General features: G+C 45.0%; 1 protein-coding gene across 4 annotated transcripts in view; it reads right to left on the bottom strand.

The window, feature by feature from the left end:
• Positions 1-3,624, bottom strand: part of LOC127508741 (NLR family CARD domain-containing protein 3-like) — an 89,879-nt gene extending 86,255 nt beyond the window's left edge. The window contains exon 1 of one of the 4 annotated variants that reach the window (XM_051887074.1): positions 2,711-3,624. The gene's annotated coding sequence lies outside the window, so the exon portion shown is untranslated. The remainder of the gene's footprint in view (positions 1-2,710) is intronic. The other 3 variants (XM_051887072.1, XM_051887075.1, XM_051887073.1) reach the window with 3 other exon arrangements.
• Between the last annotated feature and the right edge of the window lie 19,152 nt (positions 3,625-22,776).

The following is a 22,776-nucleotide window of genomic DNA, read 5'->3' as shown; positions in this document are numbered from 1 at the left end:
CTGGGTTGCCATGGCAACGCGCGCTGTCAGCCGGCAGCTCGACAGCACACGGCGCGCTGAGCGCTCAAGCCCTTACGAGAAAAGCAAGACGAACAACGCGCCGACGTGGGCATGCTCTCTTTTTTTACAAGAGAATATGAACCACCCACAAACACAGTCTCAGCACGCTAAGCAGACATGAGAGAAAGTGATTGTGGCCGTCAGTGAGGATAGGAAACGACCGCCTCCAGAAACGCACAGACAGAATGACGTCTTGAAAAAGACGCAGTGTCTGTCTGTGAAGCTCTTTTAGAAGCTCTTGTTCTTTGTGCCGAAGCACACAGGGAACAGCCGCGATGTGACTGCAGGTACACTTTTCACTCCCTGAGTCACACACACAGAGGAACCGGCCCAAATCGCAAACCAACGGGGCAAATAATGCTGTGAAAACAGCAGTTGAGAGCTGTATAACAGCTCGAGAAGCTCACTCTGGGAAAGCTCGCGGCCTCGCTGTAAGGTGCCATAAAGCCAGCACTGTAGAACAAAAGCTCTTCAAAGGCTTGCGAAGTCACTCTCAGACTAACAGCAGGAACACACAGGTTGGCTCCGAAGCGAAAGACAGAGTGCGATTGCATCTGCTCCCCTATTTATACCACCTGGCGGGGGCGGTGCGCATTATGCAAATATCGCACGCCAACTTCATTGGCCTGTTGTAGTTCACTCGAAGCTGATAGGGCTCTCTAGCGATATCCCAATTCGTCGGTCACTACTGACGTACGTCGAACGTGACCGACTGAAAGGGAACCTCATCACTGGTTGTTAGGGTTTAGTGTTATTAGTGCCTCTAAACTTTCTACTAATCATGTGATACTGCAGCATTTGCTCCAGCAGTGTCATGACAGTGATCATTTGAAGAATTTCTTTAAAAACAAACAAACAAACAAACAAAAACACATGCTGGACAGTAACTTTTGAACTACAGTATCATTCAGACACACACTGACATTAAGAATCAGTGTATGAATCTCAGCAATGGTGACAATCAACAAAACCCTGAATTTTAGTAGTTGTTTTGTCACCATTGTTGAGGTTTGTATTAGTGTTGATGTCAAAGTGTGTCTAAATGCCCAGTTTGAAATTGTTGCATAAAAGATGTTTTGGATATTCTCAGTTGTGTCAGTGTTAATGCACTCGTGCTTCCAGCAAAAAATTTAATATTTTCATAATTCAATAAGGGCCTCAAAATTGAAAATCTACGTATTGTAGCTTTAATATTCTACATTAATAACTTGGAAATTAGTACCTCAAAAAGTTAAGCTGAGAGAACAAAAAACATTTTACAGGGAACTTTTGTACTGAAAACTTAAAATAAGTTCACCTTACTTTCATAAAGTTAATCCAACCAAACTTTATAAGTTCAAACAACATTAAATGTGGCAAGTTGAACATAATATTCTACGTAAAGACATCTTAACTGAGTCAGCGCAAAAAAAAAAAAGATAACTCAAAAAGTTAAGTTGTAAATGATTTTTTTTTTTTTTTTAAATTTCAATGTACAATTATACTTATGTTTATTTTTTAAATGATAATTATTCTATAGTTCTATTATTTGATGTTGAAATATCTTGGTAACACTACAATGATGTTTCATTTGTTAACATTAGTTAATGCATATTAACTAACATGAACTAACAATAAATAATATATTTTATTAGCCTTTGTTCTCCCAAAAATAAAAATTACCTCATAATAAGGGTATTTATCTTACACAAACGCATCGCTTTGCTTCAGAAGGCCTTTATTAACTCCCCAGAGCCATGTGGAGTTTTTTTATGATCGATGGATGCGCTTTTTTTGAGCTTTAAAATCTCCAATCACTCCCATGTTGCACATTTTTATTTAATGTTTATTTTGAATTTTAAAATAAAAATTATATTTGACATTTAAATATCCATTCTCTGTGTCATTATGTATTTGTTACAAAATGAACATAAAGTGAATATTATCTCTTAATAGCCTACAATCAAATGAAAAACACTGTTAGTTAACTACACTGATCAAAATGAATATCAATAAATAACCAGATCATGTATTTTTAATAAGGAAAAACAAGGTATTGTTATTAAATATTGTACATAAATCATATAAAATCCATGCGAAAATAGCTCGTATTACATACAAAATAAAATTACACTAAAAACAACTGTAGGTGGTGCGACTCTAATAAGACCCGCTTTACACCATAGGCTATATGGTTCGCCTTCACTTCTGGCCCGAGACGTGTGGCCTGGCTTGTGCGTCCTCCTGAAACTGGCTCTGCTGGGCTGCAACTGGATTTAACTAGTCTTACTCACGTTTGTGCAAGAATCAACAATCGGTGACTCTTTAAAATTGTTTTTAATGTGATCATATATGCAAAAATAACATTACTTTTAATAATGAGATAATCATAATGCTATTGAGCATTAACATATCCTGTTGGACAAATGTTTTCAAACTCGAAATGACTATCATTATTTTATGTACATGATCTAGCAATATGCATATACAAATAAACAATGTCTTTCATTTTAATCAAAAGTACCCCTAATTTATTTAAACATTAATCATCGTTTCCGCCATTTTGGATAGTTGGTTTTGGTTATTTGAAATGTTTCAAACCCCATAAACATAAATTACAGCTCATTTTAATATGTCTGCATGGTTGCATGAAGAATAGCTTTGAACTTACCACTAAATATGTGGCTGTTTAAACACCCAATGTTAACAGGTTTAAAGCCTCGAAAATGCGTCTCTTCATCCTCTTCTTTTACTTTCGTTTCTACTTGGTTAAGGTGCGTCTTGTTTTGTAACTCCACTAATATGAAAAACAAACCTACTCCCTCTAGTGGCGCAAAGCGTCATCTCAGGCTCAACAGGACTGTAGCCACAATACCTGTGTGTGTGTGTGTGTGTGTGTGTGTGTACTGGTTTGTGAGGACACAAATGTGTATAAAACATAGATCCTCCCATGTCCTCGTAAACCTAATGTCTTTTAAAAAACATACTATACTGTGGTAGTTTTTTTTTTTTTTTTTTTTCAAAGAAAATCCCAAAAGTTTTCTGTGATGGATAGGTTTAGAGGTAGATTTAGGTTTAGAGGATTTTGCGAAACGCCATGGGGGTATTCCAGAAAGCAAGGTTAACTTACCGGTCACAAATGCCCTGAACTCTCGGTTGATTAACCCAAACCTTGCTTACTCAAGGTATGTTGGTTCCAAAAATGCGTCCGGGAGCAAGTTCATTATTGCATTTCTATATTGCACTATTCCCTTCAAAGCAAACAAACCAGCCCACCTTTATTTGTTGCTTAGTGACGATTATGTTGAAGTAAGCCAGAAATGCACAGGTACTGCTCAAACTCAGCTATATTTAATATTTATATTGACTTATGAGTTGAGTATGTGCACTAAAGCTGCGCAGATTACATAAACTTTGCCAGCAAATTGAGTGAACATAATTTGTGAAACATAACCTGCCAAATTGCCTAGTGTACTGATTTGACATCTTTACCCTCCAAAGTTGACTTTTCATTTTAAACCCATGTCATTATGAAATTGCACAGAACATCCTGTGTGTGTAAAAGCAAACTGTTTAATTACATTATGACAATACAGTATAGTAGAGTTCAACTAAAGTTGTATTCGTTGGCAAAATTACATATCGATACTTATGTCAATTAAATTAAGGTTATCATTATGCTACTTTATGAGACTCTAACGTTAAGGTATGCAGGCAGACCTAGCGGAGGTGACTCTCATCCATCGCGCACTCTTGCCAGGACAAAGCTCTTGCTTAGGGCAAAGCCAGGATGTCAGAGTTTTTTTTTTTTTTGACAACTTTCATTCATGGTAGATTTCATTCACCGTGACCCTGTCCGTCCTCTTAGACGCTATGTCACGTAACAGCAACAACAACAATAGTGGACTACATGCTTGTGTTTGTGGCGCAAAAGCTACTGGGTCTATTAACTTTATTAAATAAAGCTTTATTTCTAAGTTTTACTAACCAGATAGCAACATTATGTCGGCCCAGATTCGGCCCACATCTGGCACATGTGGCATGATGATCTGGCCCACATGCTGCAATGAATTATGGCCCTTCCCAGCAAACACAGTACCTTGTGACGTCGTCGTCAGTCGTCATTTGGTCAGCGTGATATTACTTTATGACAACGTTATGAGGACGCCGTGGTAGAGTTCCAATTTTTTTTTAGAATCTTGGCTAACGTTCCAGAAACGTCACGGGCATGTCCTCAAAAGACATCGCTGGTTAATCCCACGGAGAACGTTGTAGCGACGTTGTCCACTGGTCTCCAGATAACTTTCCAGACAATTGCATTATACATTATGTGTTTGTTAATATAGGCCTATATGACATTTTGAAAGTATAAGTTTAACTTAATTCATCTAGAATTTTAAATGAATCTATGATGTATTTATTTTGTAGATATACCAATACTATATAAAAATATATAAAATATTTGCTAGCAAATTGTGATTATTCATATTATCTTATGTTTGTGAATGAAAGAGATTCATTGGATGGGACACGCGCGAGACAAATTTAAACTTTTAAACAAGCAGGCCAAACGAACTTTTGGAGAATCTGAGTACTGTGCATGTGCATCATTTTGTTCTGTAACGGTCAACTTCCAGCAGATGGACACCGAGTAGTAAGCCCTAAATCTGCTTTTATTCATTGTTTTTGCCCATGTGACACTAAATATCACTTGTGATGAGTAATGTTAGTGCTGTGTTTTGTGTTTTTGGTTTTCTAAATTAATTTCATAAATAAATTCCCTGTTTGGTTAATGTGCGCACAAGCGCTGTCTCCTGTGAGGCGGTCTGAGGTAAAATCTGAGACTCATTTTTATATTTTTTTTAGTTATTTTAAATGTAACCGCTTAACGCTATTACTTAATTTTAATTTTTAATTTTAGACCCTGCCTGCTTCCATGAAGTTCACGTGAACCATATTGAGAACTTAATAAAATATGTATAAAACAGTTAATCAATTCATGATTTGTTTAGCATTACTTAAATTATTTGTAATGACTGCCAATGAACCAGCTAAGTCAATGATTTAGAGTTGTTTATAACAAAATATTCTCATTTGTCACCACTTACTGGTTTACATGTTAGCCTATTCATTCCTATTAATCTAACATACTTTTCATTTTCAGCAGCTGAAGGAGAGACAGCCTGTGCTACAACAAGACAATGATGATTATAAGCAGGGGTGGGTATTAAATTGGTTTCTGACTTGTTTAGTACCAATAGATATAAGGTTCTGGATGGTGCTGCTATATGTATGTAGCGTTCAGTCATTACATTTTAGATACAACCACATATCATTCAAATGATCTCCAAGTGGACTGCACTGCATGGATACAGGATCAGGAGATCATTCATCATGAAGACTATGTTCCAGGAGAAGCAGCGTATCCTGGGTGAAAAACTATGCCTCATTTTTCCAATATCACTTAGGTAAGACTAAATGGATTTAAATTGATTTCAGTCATGGGTTATGTGTATCAGGTCTGCTTGATCATATTGTTGTCCTGGATGTGAGGACATGGTCAAAAGATTTGTTAATCAGCATCCAGCCATAAAAGCAGCCTTCTTGGACCAACTCATTAAAAGGCTCAGGAGGACAAACAGGTAATCCACAGGGTTGAATTTCACAATTCAAATATTCACAGAGACAAAGAGATGTTAATAATTCTGAATGTACATGGCAGCTTGCAAGCATTTTTTTTCCATGTCAGGAGAGATTGTGTGGAAATCGTTGATACTTGCATGTCTGCAGCTCATTCAAGCTGTGTCCCAATTCAGGGTCTGCAGCCTTCGAAGTGCGTGAAAGGGGTGGGCCGTTGAGGTGCGGGGTTGCCAGGTCTGCACAACAAAACCATACCAAAAGTAGCGTAATCACAGCAACAGTGTAATAGTAGCCCATTTTCAGACTTGGCAACAATGAGCCGAGCGTTGTTACATGGCCTAGCAGCTGTGTGATAGCTAACAGTGGAACGGACGTTTGTGAGTTTAATAAGGGAAATGGATGCAGAAAAGTACGATAGCCCTAAACGGCCATGGATTATTACTTTTTTTACTTTTTTACTATTATTATCTTGTTTTCTCGTGATCACAACTTAATCTCTGCTCAAAGTTACACAAATGTGCCAACAGGTGGCAGCATATTACCAAAAAAAACTGATGGGGTGCGGTAAATATGCACTTAACTGTATTAGTATTATTCCAGGGCCCTCGTTTATCAACGGTGTGTACGGACAGATTTGTGCGTAAGAACAGTTTCACGCAAAGTGTGGGATTCACCAACTTGTACTTTTACGTAGAAATGTGTGTAAATATAAACACACCTCTGAGCATGCTTATGCAGAGAATCTAGTGGTAGAATAGCGACACTACACATAAAAAGCATTTAAGAGTGTCACAGTAAGCAATCCACATATGTCCTGTGTTTCCTTTAATTATAAAACACTCAATTTATAATTTGTCTAGATCTGCTGTGCTGATCTGCTTGGCTAGAGCACAGAATCCTTTCTGTCATTATTGCGGTGAGAAAAAAATACAATCACATGATTTTTAAAGGAAAGTGTTGTCACCATATATGGTTAATTGGAGGTGTTTCCGAATGCTAATGACCGTGAACGTGAATGAGCAGAGTACTTGCGCACGTGGGATTTATCAACAATGATTACTTACTAATGTGCGTAAGAACTGTGTGCGCACATTTGATAAATACAGATTTTCTTGGCACATTCTAAATTTTATTTGTAGGACAAAATATAGAACCTTTTCTACGCACTGTTGATAAATGAGGGCCCAGGAACTAACAGAGGCTTCCAGAGATCGCTAACCATGGCTATAACATGCAGATAGACACTTTTGAAGATAATGAATACATGATTGTGACGATGTATATATGTATTGCCTTAGAATTTGCGTCTGAATAGCGCTCACTCCGTGGGCGTGGCCGCATTAGCGGATAATGAGCTGACTCACGGACGTCTGACATGTCTCTATTTTCATTCAGATTACATAAACAGAGAATTTTTGTTTTCGATTTGACTTACAGGATTTAAAACCTGACATTTCAACGTTTCTTTAGACATAAGTCTCATTTTTCTGTGATTAGTATTAACTAAGTTACAGTTCATTTTCTGAGAACTATCAGATTGGACTTCGTTCAGAGGGAGACGAAAGATCACGCATCATGTTAGTTTTCTTTATTTTGCAAAAAGCACAACATTTTGTTTTTACTCTGAGTGTACACAAATAAAAGAAGATATTTCACAGATTAAAATGGTGTATAACTCTTAATTGTATGTGCAAAATTGACAGTATTTTGAGTCTCTTTCATACTGATAAGAAAAAAAGCAAGGTGGTATCGCCGGCGCGACCAGCCGACCTCTGAGTGTTAATAAGACGAGACGCTATGGGGACAGTACACCGTGCTACACAGGGGGACAACAGGGGGACAACCGAGCATCAGTGCAGAGCACTTGAAAAAGGGCTCGCGACAGACACTCAAGACAGGGTAGCCCAGACAATGGGGTACTGAAACACTGTAGTCATCCACCCAAGCCCATAACTAGGGCACCGGAGGAGCCTAGGGTACATATATAGAGAGCACAGAACATAGTTACGCCCAGACGTGGTCGGGGTCATAATGGAGAACCATAAGCTGGACACAGCAGGGAGGCTCATGCAGAAAGGACCTGCGACTGAAGCGCAGGGACATCCAGATTATAAAACCTGACAAATGTGGACGGTGAGGCCCAGCCGGCCGCCGCACAGATGTCAGCAATGGAAACGCCACAGGACCACGCCCACGAGGAGGCCATACCTCTCGTGGAATGCGCTCTCACACCCAAGGGGCATTGAAGGCCTAAGGAGGAGTAAGCGAGTGTTATAGCGTCGGCTATCCATCTGGAAAGTCTGGGCTTCATGACTGGAAGACCTTTTGTGCGGCCACCAAAGCACAAAAGCACAAAAAGCTGTTCCGTCTGACGAAAGGAGGCGGAACGGTCAATGTAAGTCCTCAGGGCTCTGAAAGGACAGAGTGGGTTCAACTCCTGTTCATCCTGAGAAGAAGGTAGAGCGGAGAGAATGACCATCTGCGCCCTAAAGGGGGTAGATAGGACTTTCGAGAAATATCCATATCCAACTTTGGAGTCGTTAGGCCTGAACTCAAGACATGAGGGGCTCACAGAGAGCGCCTGTAAATCTCCCACAGGCTTAACTGATGCTATAGCTAGCAGCAAGGCAGTTTTTAGCGACAGCGGTCGTAGGTCTGCAGTCTGGATTGGTTCAAAGGGAGGGCCTTTAAGGCCTCTAAGAACCACAGAAAGATCCTAGGTAGGAACCGTGAGGAGACAAGGGGGATTCAACCTCCTGGATCCCTTAAGGAAGTGAACAACAAGGTTGTTTCTCCCTATCGACTGCCCCGCTATAGCAGCGTGAGAAGCTACTATAGCTGCAACATAGACTTTAAGGGTAGAAGGAGTACAGCCTCTATCCATTTAGTCTTGAAGGAAGGACAATATCTGGGATATGTTACAAGTCAATGGGTCCTCGCCCCGGGCTGTACACCAGGCGGCAAAGATGGCCCATTTCAGGGGGTAGAGATGTCTTGTAGACAGAGCTCTGACCTGAGAGATATAGTGTTTAAGACCACATATGAAGGTCCCACAGCTCAGGTCTGTGGTGCCATATTGTCCCTCTTGCTTGGGAGAGGAGGTCCCGTCTCAGAGGGATTGGCCATGGCTCCAGGGGCGATAGCCGAGATAGCTCCGAGAACCATGGTTGGGTCCTCCAAAGAGAAGCCACCAGGAGGACTTTGTGAGCACCTTCCCTGACTCGTCTGATTACTTGGGGAATCAACTAGAGATCGACCGATATGGGTTTTTCTATAACCGATGCCGATGTTTAGAGATCAGGGTCAGCCGATGGCCGATATGTGCTGCCGATTTTTAGGGCCGATATCTTGAAGTTTTCCCCTTCATTTGCATGCTAAAATGTCACACAAATAATTAGTGGATGCACAACATTTCTAAATTTAACATCATTTATTGAACACTGACTTGATTTACATAAAAGTTTTAGAGCATTTATCAAGCTGAATTTTTCAAGTTTGTTGGAACATAAATGTAAACTTAAATATACATTTAAATAAAATAAATACAACTTTATAAATAAAAATCATTTAAAAACTTTGTCATGTTGCACAGCCTTGTATGCAAGGACAGTGCTAAACTCTTAGTGATTTCTGACATTCTTGACGGTTAACGTTAGACAGGTTTAATGAGGATAATAACTGCGACATATATAGTCATTGGTCGGGACACATCACTTTATTAGGCTGATATCCATTTCGCATTACATAGATGATGGAAACACACGCAGATGCGCATATTCTGAATTTTCATTAATGCAAAGTTGGATGGAAACCCGGCTATTGTCTGCATCAAACCATGCTTCCGAACAAATGTCATAGACTTCTGCGCAGTGGCGTAGCACAAATCCGCGGGGGTTCAACCAAGAAGGGGAGCCATTGGATATTACACAAGAAGCAACGTGCAAACTCTGCGGAAAAGTTATGCCGGTAAAAGCTTAACCTCGGTCAGTATTCAAAGTGAAAGTAAAAGTGACGGAGCTGCCTGACGCTGCATTAACGGAGCATTTTCTCTCAGAGACGAATTTCAACATAATATGCTGATAACGGTATATAACTGTCTTAATTTATTCCATTATTTCTCTTGTTGCCCGTACATATAGTGAAACAAATGAGAAGAATAGTATTTCGTGTTAAACAGCTTTTTTTTTTTTTTTTTTTTTTGAAGTTGGTGCTTGAAGTAGCCTAAAGCTGCTCTTAATTTTCATTTATGACTGCAGTGTTAGGAAATATTATAGACTGTTAATAATTTTAATTATAGGTCTAATTCATTGTATAATAGACCTAAAAAATGTTTAAAACATTTTCAAAGAGGAGCTAATAGCCTAATCTTTTATTATCCTCACAGCACGTCAGTTGCGGTGATGCGCTGTGAAATTATTGCGGGGCAAATTTATTATAATATTAATTTAATAATAAAAGTAGCTTACCTAATAGTAATAATAATAGACTAGAAGAATGTAACAGGCTTACATTAATTGGAAATGCCAAATCCTCTTAATATTGCCAATATTTGTCGGAGTAACGTAGCCCTCAATCACGCTGCAGTGTTTGTGAGAGCTGCCGCCTTCTCCACCCCAAGCACAGAGTGAAATTCTCCGACTCCGATACAGGAAAATAAAACAGAACTTATAACATTGGGGCTAATATGTTAGCAAGCAAGCTGCTGATAGTTTTGGACTACAGTCCTTAAAGTTAACTACAAGTAAGCGAACCTTCAACCAGCTGTAGCATTATGCCAGTTCCCGACGGTTCTATGCTATCCGTTGTTTCTTTCACTAAGTGAAGCAACACTTCATAGTTTACTAGTAATATATAGTAAATATATGGCCATAGGACTTTGAAATATCAGAATTTAAGCCTTAGGCTACCTTTATCTCCCAGTACTGTTGTTGAATCTTCCAAAAGTTTCAATTCACATGCGGCAGCAGCACATTCCACCGCACCAATAACACAGGGCTGCCCGCGGACGTGCCTGGCTTTAAATCGGCGCTACTAAACATGGATATCGGCCGATATATTAAAAAAAGACAAATATCGGCCCGATATATTGGCCGACCGATATATCGGTCGACCTCTAGAATCAACGCAGTCGGGGGAAAAGCATAAAGGAGGAGGCTGGGCCAGTCGTGGGCCAGCGCGTCCCTGGCTTTTGAGAAATATATTGGGCAGTGATGACTGAGGCAAAGAGGACGACCTCTGCCTTCCGGAAGACGCCCCAAATTCTCTGGACTGAGTGGGGGTGGAGTGAACATTTCTCTGAGGGAAGGCTGCTCCGGGACTTCATGTACGCCCTGTATGTGTGCTACTCTCAACAAGAGCAGGTTGCACTGGGCCCACTCTAGGATGGTTTTTGCTAGAGAGATAAAGGGCTTTGAAGAGCCCTGGCAATTTATGAAGGACTCCACCGTCATGCTGTCTGACCTGACCAAGATGTGGTGACCCACCAGGAGAGGAAGGAAAGCCTGGAGAGCTCGATATACCGCCATCAGTTCCAGGCGGTTGATATGTAGCTCACTTTCTGGGCCATTCCAAGCGCCAAAGGCCAGACGGTTTTCGCACAGAGCTCTGTGAAGACGACCTTCCTCTTGTCTATCGCCCCGATTGCCAGGCCGTGCTTAAACCAGCAAGGGTTTATCCAAGGGGCCAGGGTTGTGACACACGCCTGGTTCACCTTGAGCGAGCAACGACCATGTTGCCAGGCTTGGGGCGGGACCCGTGGTTTCAGCTAGAGCTGCAGAGGGCGCATGTGAAGCAAGCCCAGCTGCAGAGCCGGAGATGCTGAACTCATTAGACCTAGCTTCTTCTGAAAACGTTCTGAACAGCAGAGAAGCCCTGGGCATAAAGGTCTGTATGAGCTGCTGAATTGCCAGAGAACGCTCGAGTGACCATGGCCCTCATGTGGGTCGAGTCTAAAATTATCCCCAAGAATGACACACGTTGGCTGGGAGATAACGAGCTCTTTGTAAAATTGACCCTGAGCCCTAAGCACTCAAAGTGGTTGAGGATGATGGATCAGTGGTATATTAGCTCCGCCTCCAACTGGTGCCAGAATGCGCCAGTCATCAAGGTAGTTCAGTGTGCGCACACCCATCTTTTTCAGGGGAGAGAGCCGCATCCATGCACTTTGTAAAAGTGCGGGGAGCCAGAGATAGCCCGAACGGAAGGACCGTGTATTGATATGCCACCCCTTCGAAGGCGGATCTCAAAAATCGTCTGTGATGGGGGGCTATCCGGATGTGATCTTTCAGATCCAAGTTAAAGAACCAGTACCCCGGGTGTATTTGCGGGAAGATCTGCTTCAAAGTGATCATTCCGAATGAGCGCTTTATCAGGGCCCTGTTCAGATGTCTGAGATCGAGGATGGGTCTGAGACCGCCATCCTTTTTGGGGACGAGGAAGTACCTGCTGTAAAAACCTGACTCGCTCAGTGCTGGGGGAACCACCTCTATGGCTCCTTTCGCCAGCATGGTGTTTACCTCGGAACGCAGGACATGCGCGTCCTTGCTTTTCACAGAGGTTTGGACCACGCTGTTGAAAAACAGAGCCCTTTGAGTGAATTGGAGTACATAACCTCATTTTACTATGTTCAGCACCCAAGCTGACACTCCGGGGATGGCCTGCCAAGCCTCGGCCCATGTGGCGCACACATGGGGTGTTTTATCTTGTCCGCTACCACAGCGGTTATACACTTGGGCACTAGAACGGGCCCCTTGCGTGCAATAAACACATTTTCCCGCACCCGGAATTGAACGGGGCGACTGGGAACACATACGAGGCTGTTTGGGTCAGTGAATGCCAGCAAGCGAAGCATACAGTGATTCAGTATTAGATAAACACCAGAGAAATCTGCTTTCTCAGAATTAATATATTCCATGAGTAAGGGGAGAGCATCATGTCATATTCAGCTGAGCGCTGTCAGCATTAACCCTCTGGGGTCTGAGGATTTTCGGGCCCTGGAGAAGTTTTGACATGCCCTGACATTTGTGCTTTTTTCAGTTGTTCATAAACATATTAATGGAAAAAGTGTCATTACACTGTATTCAGCACAAACTAGGCTACCATAATATGTGAGGAACATGTATGTACATGTTTGTGTTTTTGAAGGAATAACGTTTATGCGTGGTTATTGAAAAAACAAAAAACTTAAGTCACTGAAATAAAGCCAAAAAATATATATTAAATCTGTGCTCACAAGACTTTGGGTATTGGAGGTTGTAGACTAGAATTTTTGCTTCAAAATGATGTAAAAATTATCCTGCATACTCGTTCATTTATAACAATATATTGATTTAGTTTTTGTAAGACACTTTTTGTCAAGAAACACAGTATGCGTGGAGGCGTGAATCATCATGAATAATGGGTGATTTACACCTGAGAAGACAAAAGAATCGCATAAAGAACCTCTAATGAGCTGCATATTAATGAGGCCTTTCAGTCAGGTAGGCTGTGAAAAAACCCTCTGTGATCATGTCTCAAGCTCATCATGGTGTATATCAAACATACAGAAAAAAACAGCAATACTGTGAAATATTACAATTTAAAATAATGGTATTCTATTATATACTTTAAAATATAATGTATTTCTGTGATGCAAAGCGTCTGAACATTCATGTTACCTCTATGGCATTTCATATAGTCTTTTAGCTTAAAAGCATGCACATTTGGAGAAATATTAATGGATTCTCATATGTTTATGTCAATTTTCTATACAGAGGAGTAATATTTATTCAATATTTATTGTCATCACTATGGACACTGGATACTGTTTTCAATTCATACTTGCAGCCGGAGGGCGCTCTGTACACCTTTAGTCCACAGATTACTCTAAAGAAGAACAGGAAATTCAGGAACTAACGGCATGTCTTCCAGAGATCGCTAACCATGGCTTTAACATCCAGATAAACACTTTTCAAGACAATAAATGCATGATTGAGATGATGTATACATGTATTGCCTCAGAATTTGCGTCTGAATAGCGCTCGCTCCGTGGGCGTGGCCGCATTAGCGGATAATGAGCTGAATCACGGGCGTCTGACATGTCTCTTTTCATACAGATTACATAAACACAGAATATTTGTTGACATTTCAACGTTTTTTTAGACATAAGTCTCATTTTTGTGTCATTAGTATTAACTAAGTTCCCTTTCGATACTTCACTCGTACTGCGTATGGGGAAAGGTCTCCTTTTTCCCCGTTACTGAAGCCTTTTTCAATAACGCAGTGTAACTGCATCGTCATTGGTTCACTCATGGAAAGTTGTTGAACCAATGACGGCGCGGCATAGCTGCGCGGCCTATGGCGACAAAGCGCGCGAAGAAGCCCGCCAAAAAAGGCGGGGCTTACAGCTATATAAGCAGGCATTTCGCCATAGGATTTCAGTTCTCTCTCCTTCAGCGACGACAACGTATTCCTTACTGATTTCCGAGCTGAAGCCTTCGCCGCTCTAGAGAAGCTCTCGCCGCCGTCGAACAGGCTCTCGCAGCGGACTGAGCTGAGCTCGCCGGACAAAGACAGCGCCGCCTCGAGCGCTGCTCTCGAGCCGCCCGCTTCCCGCTTCCGGCGCGACTATTAGAGCTTTTTCCCGCGGTTTTTCGCCGCTCTAAAAGAGCTTTTTCTCGCGGCTCTCGGCGCTCTAAAAGAGCTTTCAGCGGCCCTCGCCGCTCTAAAAGAGCCCCTCAAACGCCGTTTTTACGGCGGCGGCGTTGCTGCAAATGCCGCGCCACTCTTGTGGCACATGCAGAGTCCCTCTGCATGACAACGACGGGCACGGTGAGTGCGTCGGCTGCCTGGGCAAGTCCCACGCAGAGGCTGCGCTCACTGGGACTTCATGCTCTCACTGCGAGAGCATGAGTCTAGCCTCTCTGCGCTCGCGGATTGCTTTCTTCTCTGAAAGTGGTCCCGCCGCTCGCACCCTCCCGTCTTCTTTCTCCCGCGAGCCGGCTAGGAAGAGACAGCGGGGTAGAGTGGATCAGCACCCGGAGTTGTGCGAGCTCACGCCGGCTCAGCCCCCGCGTGCCTCGCCCTCTCCCACTAGAGAGCAATCCCCCATCTTGTTCTCACGCCTTGAGCTGCGTCCCTCTGCAGATGCGAGCGACCTCGTCTCATTTGGCGGATCGGATGAAGAGCCGCTCGACGACTCCATGTCTCTCGCGGCCTCTGAAACAGAGGGATGGGCCGGTGACTCGGAGGACCCCGCCCACCTACCCTCGCTGGAGCCCATTCACTGCAAGCCGGGCATGGACGCCGAGCTTTTCCGCGTCCTCTCAAAGGCAGTGGAGGAACTGGACCTCGAATGGGCCCCGCCAGAAGAGCCATCGCAGAGCAGGCTTGACGAGTGGTTCCTGCCGGGCCGTCGCCAGGCCCCTCGCCAACGCTCCGCCCCGTTTTTCCCAGAGGTGCACGACGAGCTGACGAAGTCGTGGCGCGCTCCCTATTCTGCCCGCCTACGCACTACGCACCATTCAGCTCTCACCACTGTGGACGGCTCTGAAGAGAAGGGCTACGAGCACCTACCGCCCCTGGATGAAGCAGTGGCAGCTCACCTCTGTCCCCCCGCGGCTGTGGGCTGGAAGACGAAGAGGGCCCTTCCATCCAAGCCCTGCAGGACCACCTCTGCCCTGGCTGGCAGAGCCTATGCGTCCGCAGGCCAGGCTGCCTCAGCGCTGCACACCATGGCGATCTTCCAGGTGTTCCAAGCGAAGCTCCTCCGCTCTCTGGACGAGTCCGGCATTGATGCACCTGCCTTTCGTGATCTCCGCAGCGCCACTGACTTAGCCCTGCGTACCACAAAGGCCACAGCCCAGGCCATTGGACGATCCATGGCCAGCCTGGTCGTGCTCGAGCGCCATTTATGGCTCAACCTGACCGAGATAAAGGACCTGGACAAGACGGCCTTCTTGGACGCCCCGGTCTCTCCCTCCGGTCTCTTCGGGCCAGCGGTAGAGGGCTTCACGGAACGCTTCACAGCAACACAGAAGTCGTCCCAAGCAATGCGACACTTCCTGCCCAAGCGCTCCAGCTCTGCTTCTGCTTCCAGCTGCCCCAGGCCTGCACCAACTCAGCAGAGCAAGACTGCCCCCTCCACCTCTCAGGCAGCACCTCCCAAGGAACAGCGCCAGCGCTCACGCCCCGCAAAGCGCTCCTCCTTCCCGAGACGTCAGGGACCCCGGCCTAAGATTTCGCTGGACCCGATGCCTCCTAAGTCTTCCTGATCTGCCAGGAAGGAAGAGGATGGGGCTAAGTCTCGCCGAGGCCGGACCACCCCAAAAGCTCCTTCGTTCAGTCTCCCCTCTGCCCCGTTTAGTTCCAGGCGTGGGAGATATGTTCAGTGTTGCGCTAACTGGGCCCACAAATGTTGCGCCCATGCAAAACGACGTTCTCATGGCGAACACTATAAATTTTTTACCTCCTCAAAAAATGAGCAAACTTCCTCTTACACTCTTTCCGGTGTACGGGCCCCCGACCAGCGGTCCGTCATCCGATGCCATACAACCCCTTGTCACACGGGCCGAGGCCTGGCAAGCCATTCCCGGGGTGTCAAGTTGGGTCCTGGGAACCATAAGTCGGGGCTACTCGCTTCAGTTCGCCCGAAGGCCCCCGCGCTTCAACGGGGTGCTTCAGACTTCAGTAAACACGGACAACGCTCATGTCCTCCGAGCCGAAGTCATGACTCTACTGAAGAAAGGAGCTATAGAAATAGTCTCCCCCTCAGAGAGCGTATCAGGGTTCTACAGTCGTTATTTCCTGGTTCCCAAGAAAGATGGCGGTCTCAGACCCATCTTAGATCTCAGAGTCTTGAACCTCTCCCTCATGAGACGGAAGTTCAAGATGTTAACGCTGAAACAGATCCTCGCGCAGATTTGCCCCGGGGACTGGTTCTGCTCGCTGGACCTGAAAGATGCTTACTTTCACATCCAGATAGCCCCTCGTCACAGACGATTCTTGAGATTCGCGTTCGAGGGAGTGGCTTACCAATATATAGTCCTTCCCTTCGGGCTGTCCCTAGCTCCTCGCACGTTTACCAAGTGCATGAACGCGGCGCTTTCCCCACTGAGACAGATGGGAATCCGTGTTCTGAATTATCTCGACGACTGGCTCATTCTGGCCCAGTCGAGAACCGAGCTAGAACTCCACAGATCCGTGCTCCTCAGCCACTTGGAGTGTCTAGGACTCAGGGTCAATTTTGCCAAGAGCTCGCTGCTTCCCAGCCAACACATCACGTTCCTGGGTGCAGTTTTCGACTCAGTCCGTATGACGGCGGTAGTCTCGCCAGAGCGCTCCCTGGCCATTCAGCAGCTCGCGGCTTCAGTCAGAAACAGAGCCTACCTCCCTCTGAAGTTCTTCCAGAGGATGCTAGGGCTGATGGCTTCCGCCTTCCCGGTTCTGCAGCTCGGCCTTCTCCGGATGCGGCCTCTGCAATACTGGTTGAAGTTTCGGGTCCCTCCTCACGCCTGGCGGCACGGCCGCCTGCGTCTCAGGGTCAATCAGGCCTGTTTGACAGCTCTGAAACCCTGGACGAACCCTGTATGGTTCAGTCTTGGAGTATCCCTACAGGCGGCGTCCAGAAGGACAGTGCTCTCGACAGATGCGTCCAACATGGGTTGGGGCGCTCTTTGCGAGGGCAGACCGGCCTTCGGCTCGTGGTCTCGCGAAGAAAGCCATCTGCATATCAACTGCCTCAAGATGTTGGCAGTGTTCCGAGCCCTTCAGGCGTTTCAGGCATACCTGACGGGACGCCACGTCCTAGTCCAGTCGGACAGCATGACAGTGGTGTCATATATAAATCACCAGGGCAGCCTTTCGTCCAGCCGCTTATGCACACTGGCGAAACGTCTTCTGGAGTGGGCATTTCCGAGGTTACAGTCGCGGGAGAACAAACTTGGGAGCAGATATGCTATCTCGGAGCAACGTCCCCTCAGACGAGTGGATGCTCCACCCGCAGACGGTTCTCACGATCTGGGAGTTCTTCGGGAGGGCAGAGATAGACCTCTTCGCCTCAGAAGACAACTCTCACTGCCCAATTTATTTCTCGAAGGAGGAAGATGCTCTGGCCCACGACTGGCCCTGCACCCTCCTTTACGCTTTTCCCCCGATCGCTCTGATCCCTCAGGTTATCAGACGAGTCAGGGAAGACAAGCACAGAGTCCTCCTAGTGGCCCCGCTCTGGAGGAGCCAAATCTGGTCCTCAGAACTGTTCAGGCTTTCCACGGAAGCCCCGTGGCCGATGCCCCTGAGACAGGACCTCCTGTCTCAGGCGAACAGGATGATCTGGCATCCCCAGCCAGAACTCTGGGCTCTGCACCTCTGGTCCCTCGATGGGAGCCTCCAAACCTCCCAGGGGACGTGCTAGATACCATCTCTCAGGCGAGAGCCCCGTCCACGAGACGCCTCTACGCCCAGAAATGGTTGGTCTTTGTTGACTGGTGCTCTGCACGCAGCATAGACCCTGTGGAGTGTGTCGTATCACTGATACTGTCATTCCTCCAGGAGCGTTTAGATATGGGTCGCACCCCTTCAACGCTCAAGGTTTACGTAGCAGCCATCGCAGCGTTTCACGCTCCTATCGCTGGCCAGTCAGTGGGACGAAACAGCCTTGTGGCGCGTTTCTTGAGAGGTTCTAGGCGATTGAATCCACCTCGTCCTCTCACTGTTCCCACCTGGGACCTCTCTTTGGTCCTCAGAGCTCTCAAAGGGCCCCCCTTTGAGCCACTGTGTTCAGCTGACCTCAGGCCCCTGACACTCAAAACCGCTCTGCTGCTTGCACTAGCATCGGTCAAACGAGTCGGCGACTTGCAGGCCCTCTCTGTGAGCACTGCATGCCTTGAGTTCGGGCCCAACGACTCCAAAGTCGTTCTGAAACCTAGGCATGGCTACGTTCCGAAGGTGCTCTCGACTCCATTCAGAGCACAGGTCATTTCCCTCTCAGCGCTTCCTCCGTCGTCAGACGAGCGAGAGCTGGAATTACTCTGCCCTGTCAGGGCATTGAGGACCTATGTTGAGCGATCACAACCTTTCCGGCAATCCGATCAGCTCTTTATCTGCTTTGGCGGGCGCACCAAAGGGTCTTCGGTCTCAAAGCAACGTCTTTCGCGTTGGATAGTCGACGCTATTGCTCTTTGCTACTCCTCTATGGGCCTCAAATGCCCCATAGGAGTTAGAGCCCACTCCACTAGAGGAATGGCTTCCTCTTGGGCATGGTCCAGTGGAGTTCCTATTAAAGACATCTGTGAGGTGGCCGGCTGGTCCTCACCGTCCACTTTTGTCAGATTTTATAACTTGGATATCCCGACCTTACAAGCTCGGGTCCTCTCAGTATGATACGGCGGCCTCTATCGAGCTCCGCCTCATGCCACCCCGGGAGTTAGCTCCCCTCTTGCAAGTGTAACACATGGGTTCGACAGCTCCGGCCCTCTCACTTGTCCACTGGTTCCCTCACGGTGTCCAAGACAAGTTCAGTCGTTCCCTGCCGTGGCACGGCGTGGTTGAATTCGTTCCCCATACGCAGTACGAGTGAAGTATCGAAAGGGAACGTACTCGGTTACTAACGTAACCTCGGTTCCCTGAGATACGGAACGAGTACTGCGTTACATGCCGTGCCACGAGGCTGCGGCTTCAGTGTCGTCGCTTCAGTCGTATGACCTGAAATCCTATTGCGAAATGCCTGCTTATATAGCCGTAAGCCCCGCCTTTTTTGGCGGGCTTCTTCGCGCGCTTTGTCACCATAGGCCGCGCAGCTATGCCGCGCCGTCATTGGTTCAACAACTTTCCATGAGTGAATGATGATGCAGTTACACTGCGTTATTGAAAAAGGCTTCAGTAACGGGGAAAAAGGAGACCTTTCCCCATACGCAGTACTCGTTCCGTATCTCAGGGAACCGAGGTTACGTTAGTAACCGAGTACGTTACAGTTCATTTTCTGAGAACTATCAGATTAAACTTCGTTCAGAGGGAGACGAGAGATCACGCATCATGTTAGTTTTCTTTATTTTGCAAAAAGCACATCATTTTGTTTTTACTCTGAGTGTACACAAATAAAAAAAGATATTCCACAAATTTTAATGGTGTATAACTCTTAATTATATGTGCAACATTGACGGAGTATTTTGAGTCTCTTTCACACTGGTAAGAAAAAAACCGAGGTGGTATCGCCGGCGTGACCGCCGACCCGAGGGGGTTAAGCTTGTTCTAGCACTCTTGTAGTGAGAGCACACTCCCTCAATGAATGTGAAGCAAGTGAAGCGCTCACATATTCAGCTGAGCACTGTCAGCATTGAGCTCATTTTCCTGCTCTTGAACACGGCTTGCGGGGCGTGGCCAGCAAATGACACGCTCAGAGATTGAGCATTTTATAACAAACGCTGGAGAAATGCTCTTTCAGAGTGAATATATACCATGAGTCTCACCTGAGTCAGGGGAGAGCGTCATGTCATATTCAGCTGAGCACTGTCAGCATTTAGACTGTTCTAGCACTCTTGTAGTAAGTACACACTCCCTCAGTGAACGCGGCTTGCAGGGACGGGGCCGGAAAGCGAAGCGTTTAGAAGTTCGACATTTAATAACAAACACCAGAGAAATGTGCTCTTAGAGAGTTAATATATTCCAAGAGTCTCACCTGAGTCAGGGGATAGCTTCATGTCATATACAGCTGGGCGCTGTCAGTATTGAGCTCACTGTAGCGCTCTCATCGTGAGAGCACACGCCCTCAATGAACGCGGCTTGCGGGGGTGTGGCCGGCAAACGACACGCTCAGAGACCGGGCATATTACAACAATGCTAGAGAAATACGCTCTTTTAGAGTGAATAAATATTCCATGAGTCTCACCTGCTTCAGGGGAGAGCGTCATACCATATTCAGCTGAGAGCTGTCAGCATTGAGCTCGCACTCACGCCTTTTTTTCAATTAACGCGGCTTGCGGGGTTGTGGCCGGCAAGCGACACGTTCAGAGATTCAGCATTTTACAACAAACATAGGAAAAAGCGCTCTTTTAGGGAGAATATATATCATGAGTCTCGCCGAAGTCAGGGAAGAACGTCATGTCATAATAATCTGAGCACAGTAGCGAAAACACAGCGAGCGCGGCTTCTGCGTGGGACATCCCCAGACATCGCACACACTCACTGTGCCTGTCATCAGCGTGCAGAGAGGCTCTGCACATGCCACAGCCGTGGCGCGACATTTGCAACAACATCGCAGAAATTTGCTCTTTTGAAAGCTCTTTATTTTATAATGCAACTGCGTTGCAAAAGGATACACCGAAGTGCACTCGCTAGATGCTGCAGGCGGCTCGGGGGCGAAGCACTGACCAGGCTGCTTAGGAGCAGCATGGAAACGGCTGCTTGAGAGCGGCGAGCTGATCTGGCTGCTGTGAAGCAGCGGGTTGATCAGCGCTGCACGAAAGCAGTGATCTGGCAGAGTGGTGAGAGAGCTGCAGGCTACTCGTAGGCGACGGCTGCTAGAGAGCGGCAAGCAGAATAGAGATGAGCTGACCAAACTGCTGCAGAGCGGTGAGCTGATCAGCAGCAAATTCCAGCTGCTTGCAGGTGAAGGCGGCTTCAAGTCTCGTAGATCAAGCGAAGAGATTATATCTGCATCGCTGAAGGAGAATGAATCGATTTGCCATGGTGAGACGGCGGCTTATATAGCCCAAGACCACGCCCCTTTTGGCGGGTTCGCTCACCATTGGCTCATTTTCTTTAACTTCACGAACCAATGGCCGTGCAGTTCACACTACGTGATTGTATAAAGGCTTTAGAATCAGAGAAAAAGGAGTTTTCCCCATAGCGTCTTATCTTATTAATAATCAATATTAATAAGACGAATGACGCAGTACTTGTGTAGTATCGCAAGGGAACAACTTTTGTTATCTCGAGATCACAAGAAAATAACTTGTGATCATGAGAAAACAAGATAGAAGACAGAAAAATAATAATAATCCATGGCCGTTTACTTCCGTAGTAAAGTTTTCTGACTTTCTATTGGATTTTGACATGCTTCAATGCCGAAGACGGGACACCAGACCATATAAACAGGTAAAATATGTATGGTTAAACTATGTAATGTCAGTTTTCTATTGTTAGCAACTATTTGTTAACCTTGTTTATTTCTTATGTTAAATGTAACGTTAACTGTGAAAATATATTTTCACATTTATACATTTACTCTGTATTTAAGTCTAAATTTAAAGTACAGTACTTTTGGGATTTTATTCACTCCATCTCAGAGACAAATATTGTATTTATGAAAAACTTGCGCTGATATATACCTGCTGACCACGACTATTTGTAACAGGCAAGACAATTGTAAAGCTACGATGCCCAAGACCAAATTTGAAAAGACCATAGAACTGTTTTGCATGTTGAAATATTTTATGGTTTGAGTAAGTTAATTTCTTTTATTCTTCCCTCTTTCTGAAAATATCTCGGTGACATGGCAGCCGTCGATTGAGTCAGCCCTGCAAACTTGTTGGTAGACACGCAGTGGACACTGGAAATATGCACTCATCCCAGATGATGTCCCGCTGGCAGAGGCCTTACCAGGGTCTCTAATGTGGAGCCCATCCAGGTCCAGCAGCTCCACCAGGGTTTGCTCAAAAATGTTTTGTTCTGTTTTATATACTGTTCATTGAAAATGTTATGTTGTTTTTCTGATGTTAAACCTACGTTCTGTTGTAAATAGCTATTAAATAAAGTACTTTAAGTAATATGTAGAATGATTTATTTTAATGTATAAACATTTAATTTACATGATGAAAAAATATTGTAAAGAAGAATGTTTCATGTAAAGATTTATAAGTTGCATGAAAAATAAAATAAAAAATGTACAGAACAATTACTTCTCTTTTATTTACACGTGAACATGCATAACAAAAAAATAAAAAAAGACAGAAATTACTTTGGCTCATTTACAAATAAATTACATTACAAAAATAAATAATGTAAACAACTTATGCATTTCATTTTTAACTTGCGTCACAAAAATAAACTGTACAGAAGTTAGGTTGTTTCAGTGACAAGGTGACATTTAAAAAAAAAAACTTTTGACAAATTTTAATGTACCCA

Source organism: Ctenopharyngodon idella, chromosome 3, assembly GCF_019924925.1.
Source record: "Ctenopharyngodon idella isolate HZGC_01 chromosome 3, HZGC01, whole genome shotgun sequence".
Lineage (NCBI taxonomy): Eukaryota > Metazoa > Chordata > Actinopteri > Cypriniformes > Xenocyprididae > Ctenopharyngodon > Ctenopharyngodon idella.
Note: the sequence above shows the minus strand (reverse complement) of the source record. Positions and strands in the feature narration are given on the sequence as shown.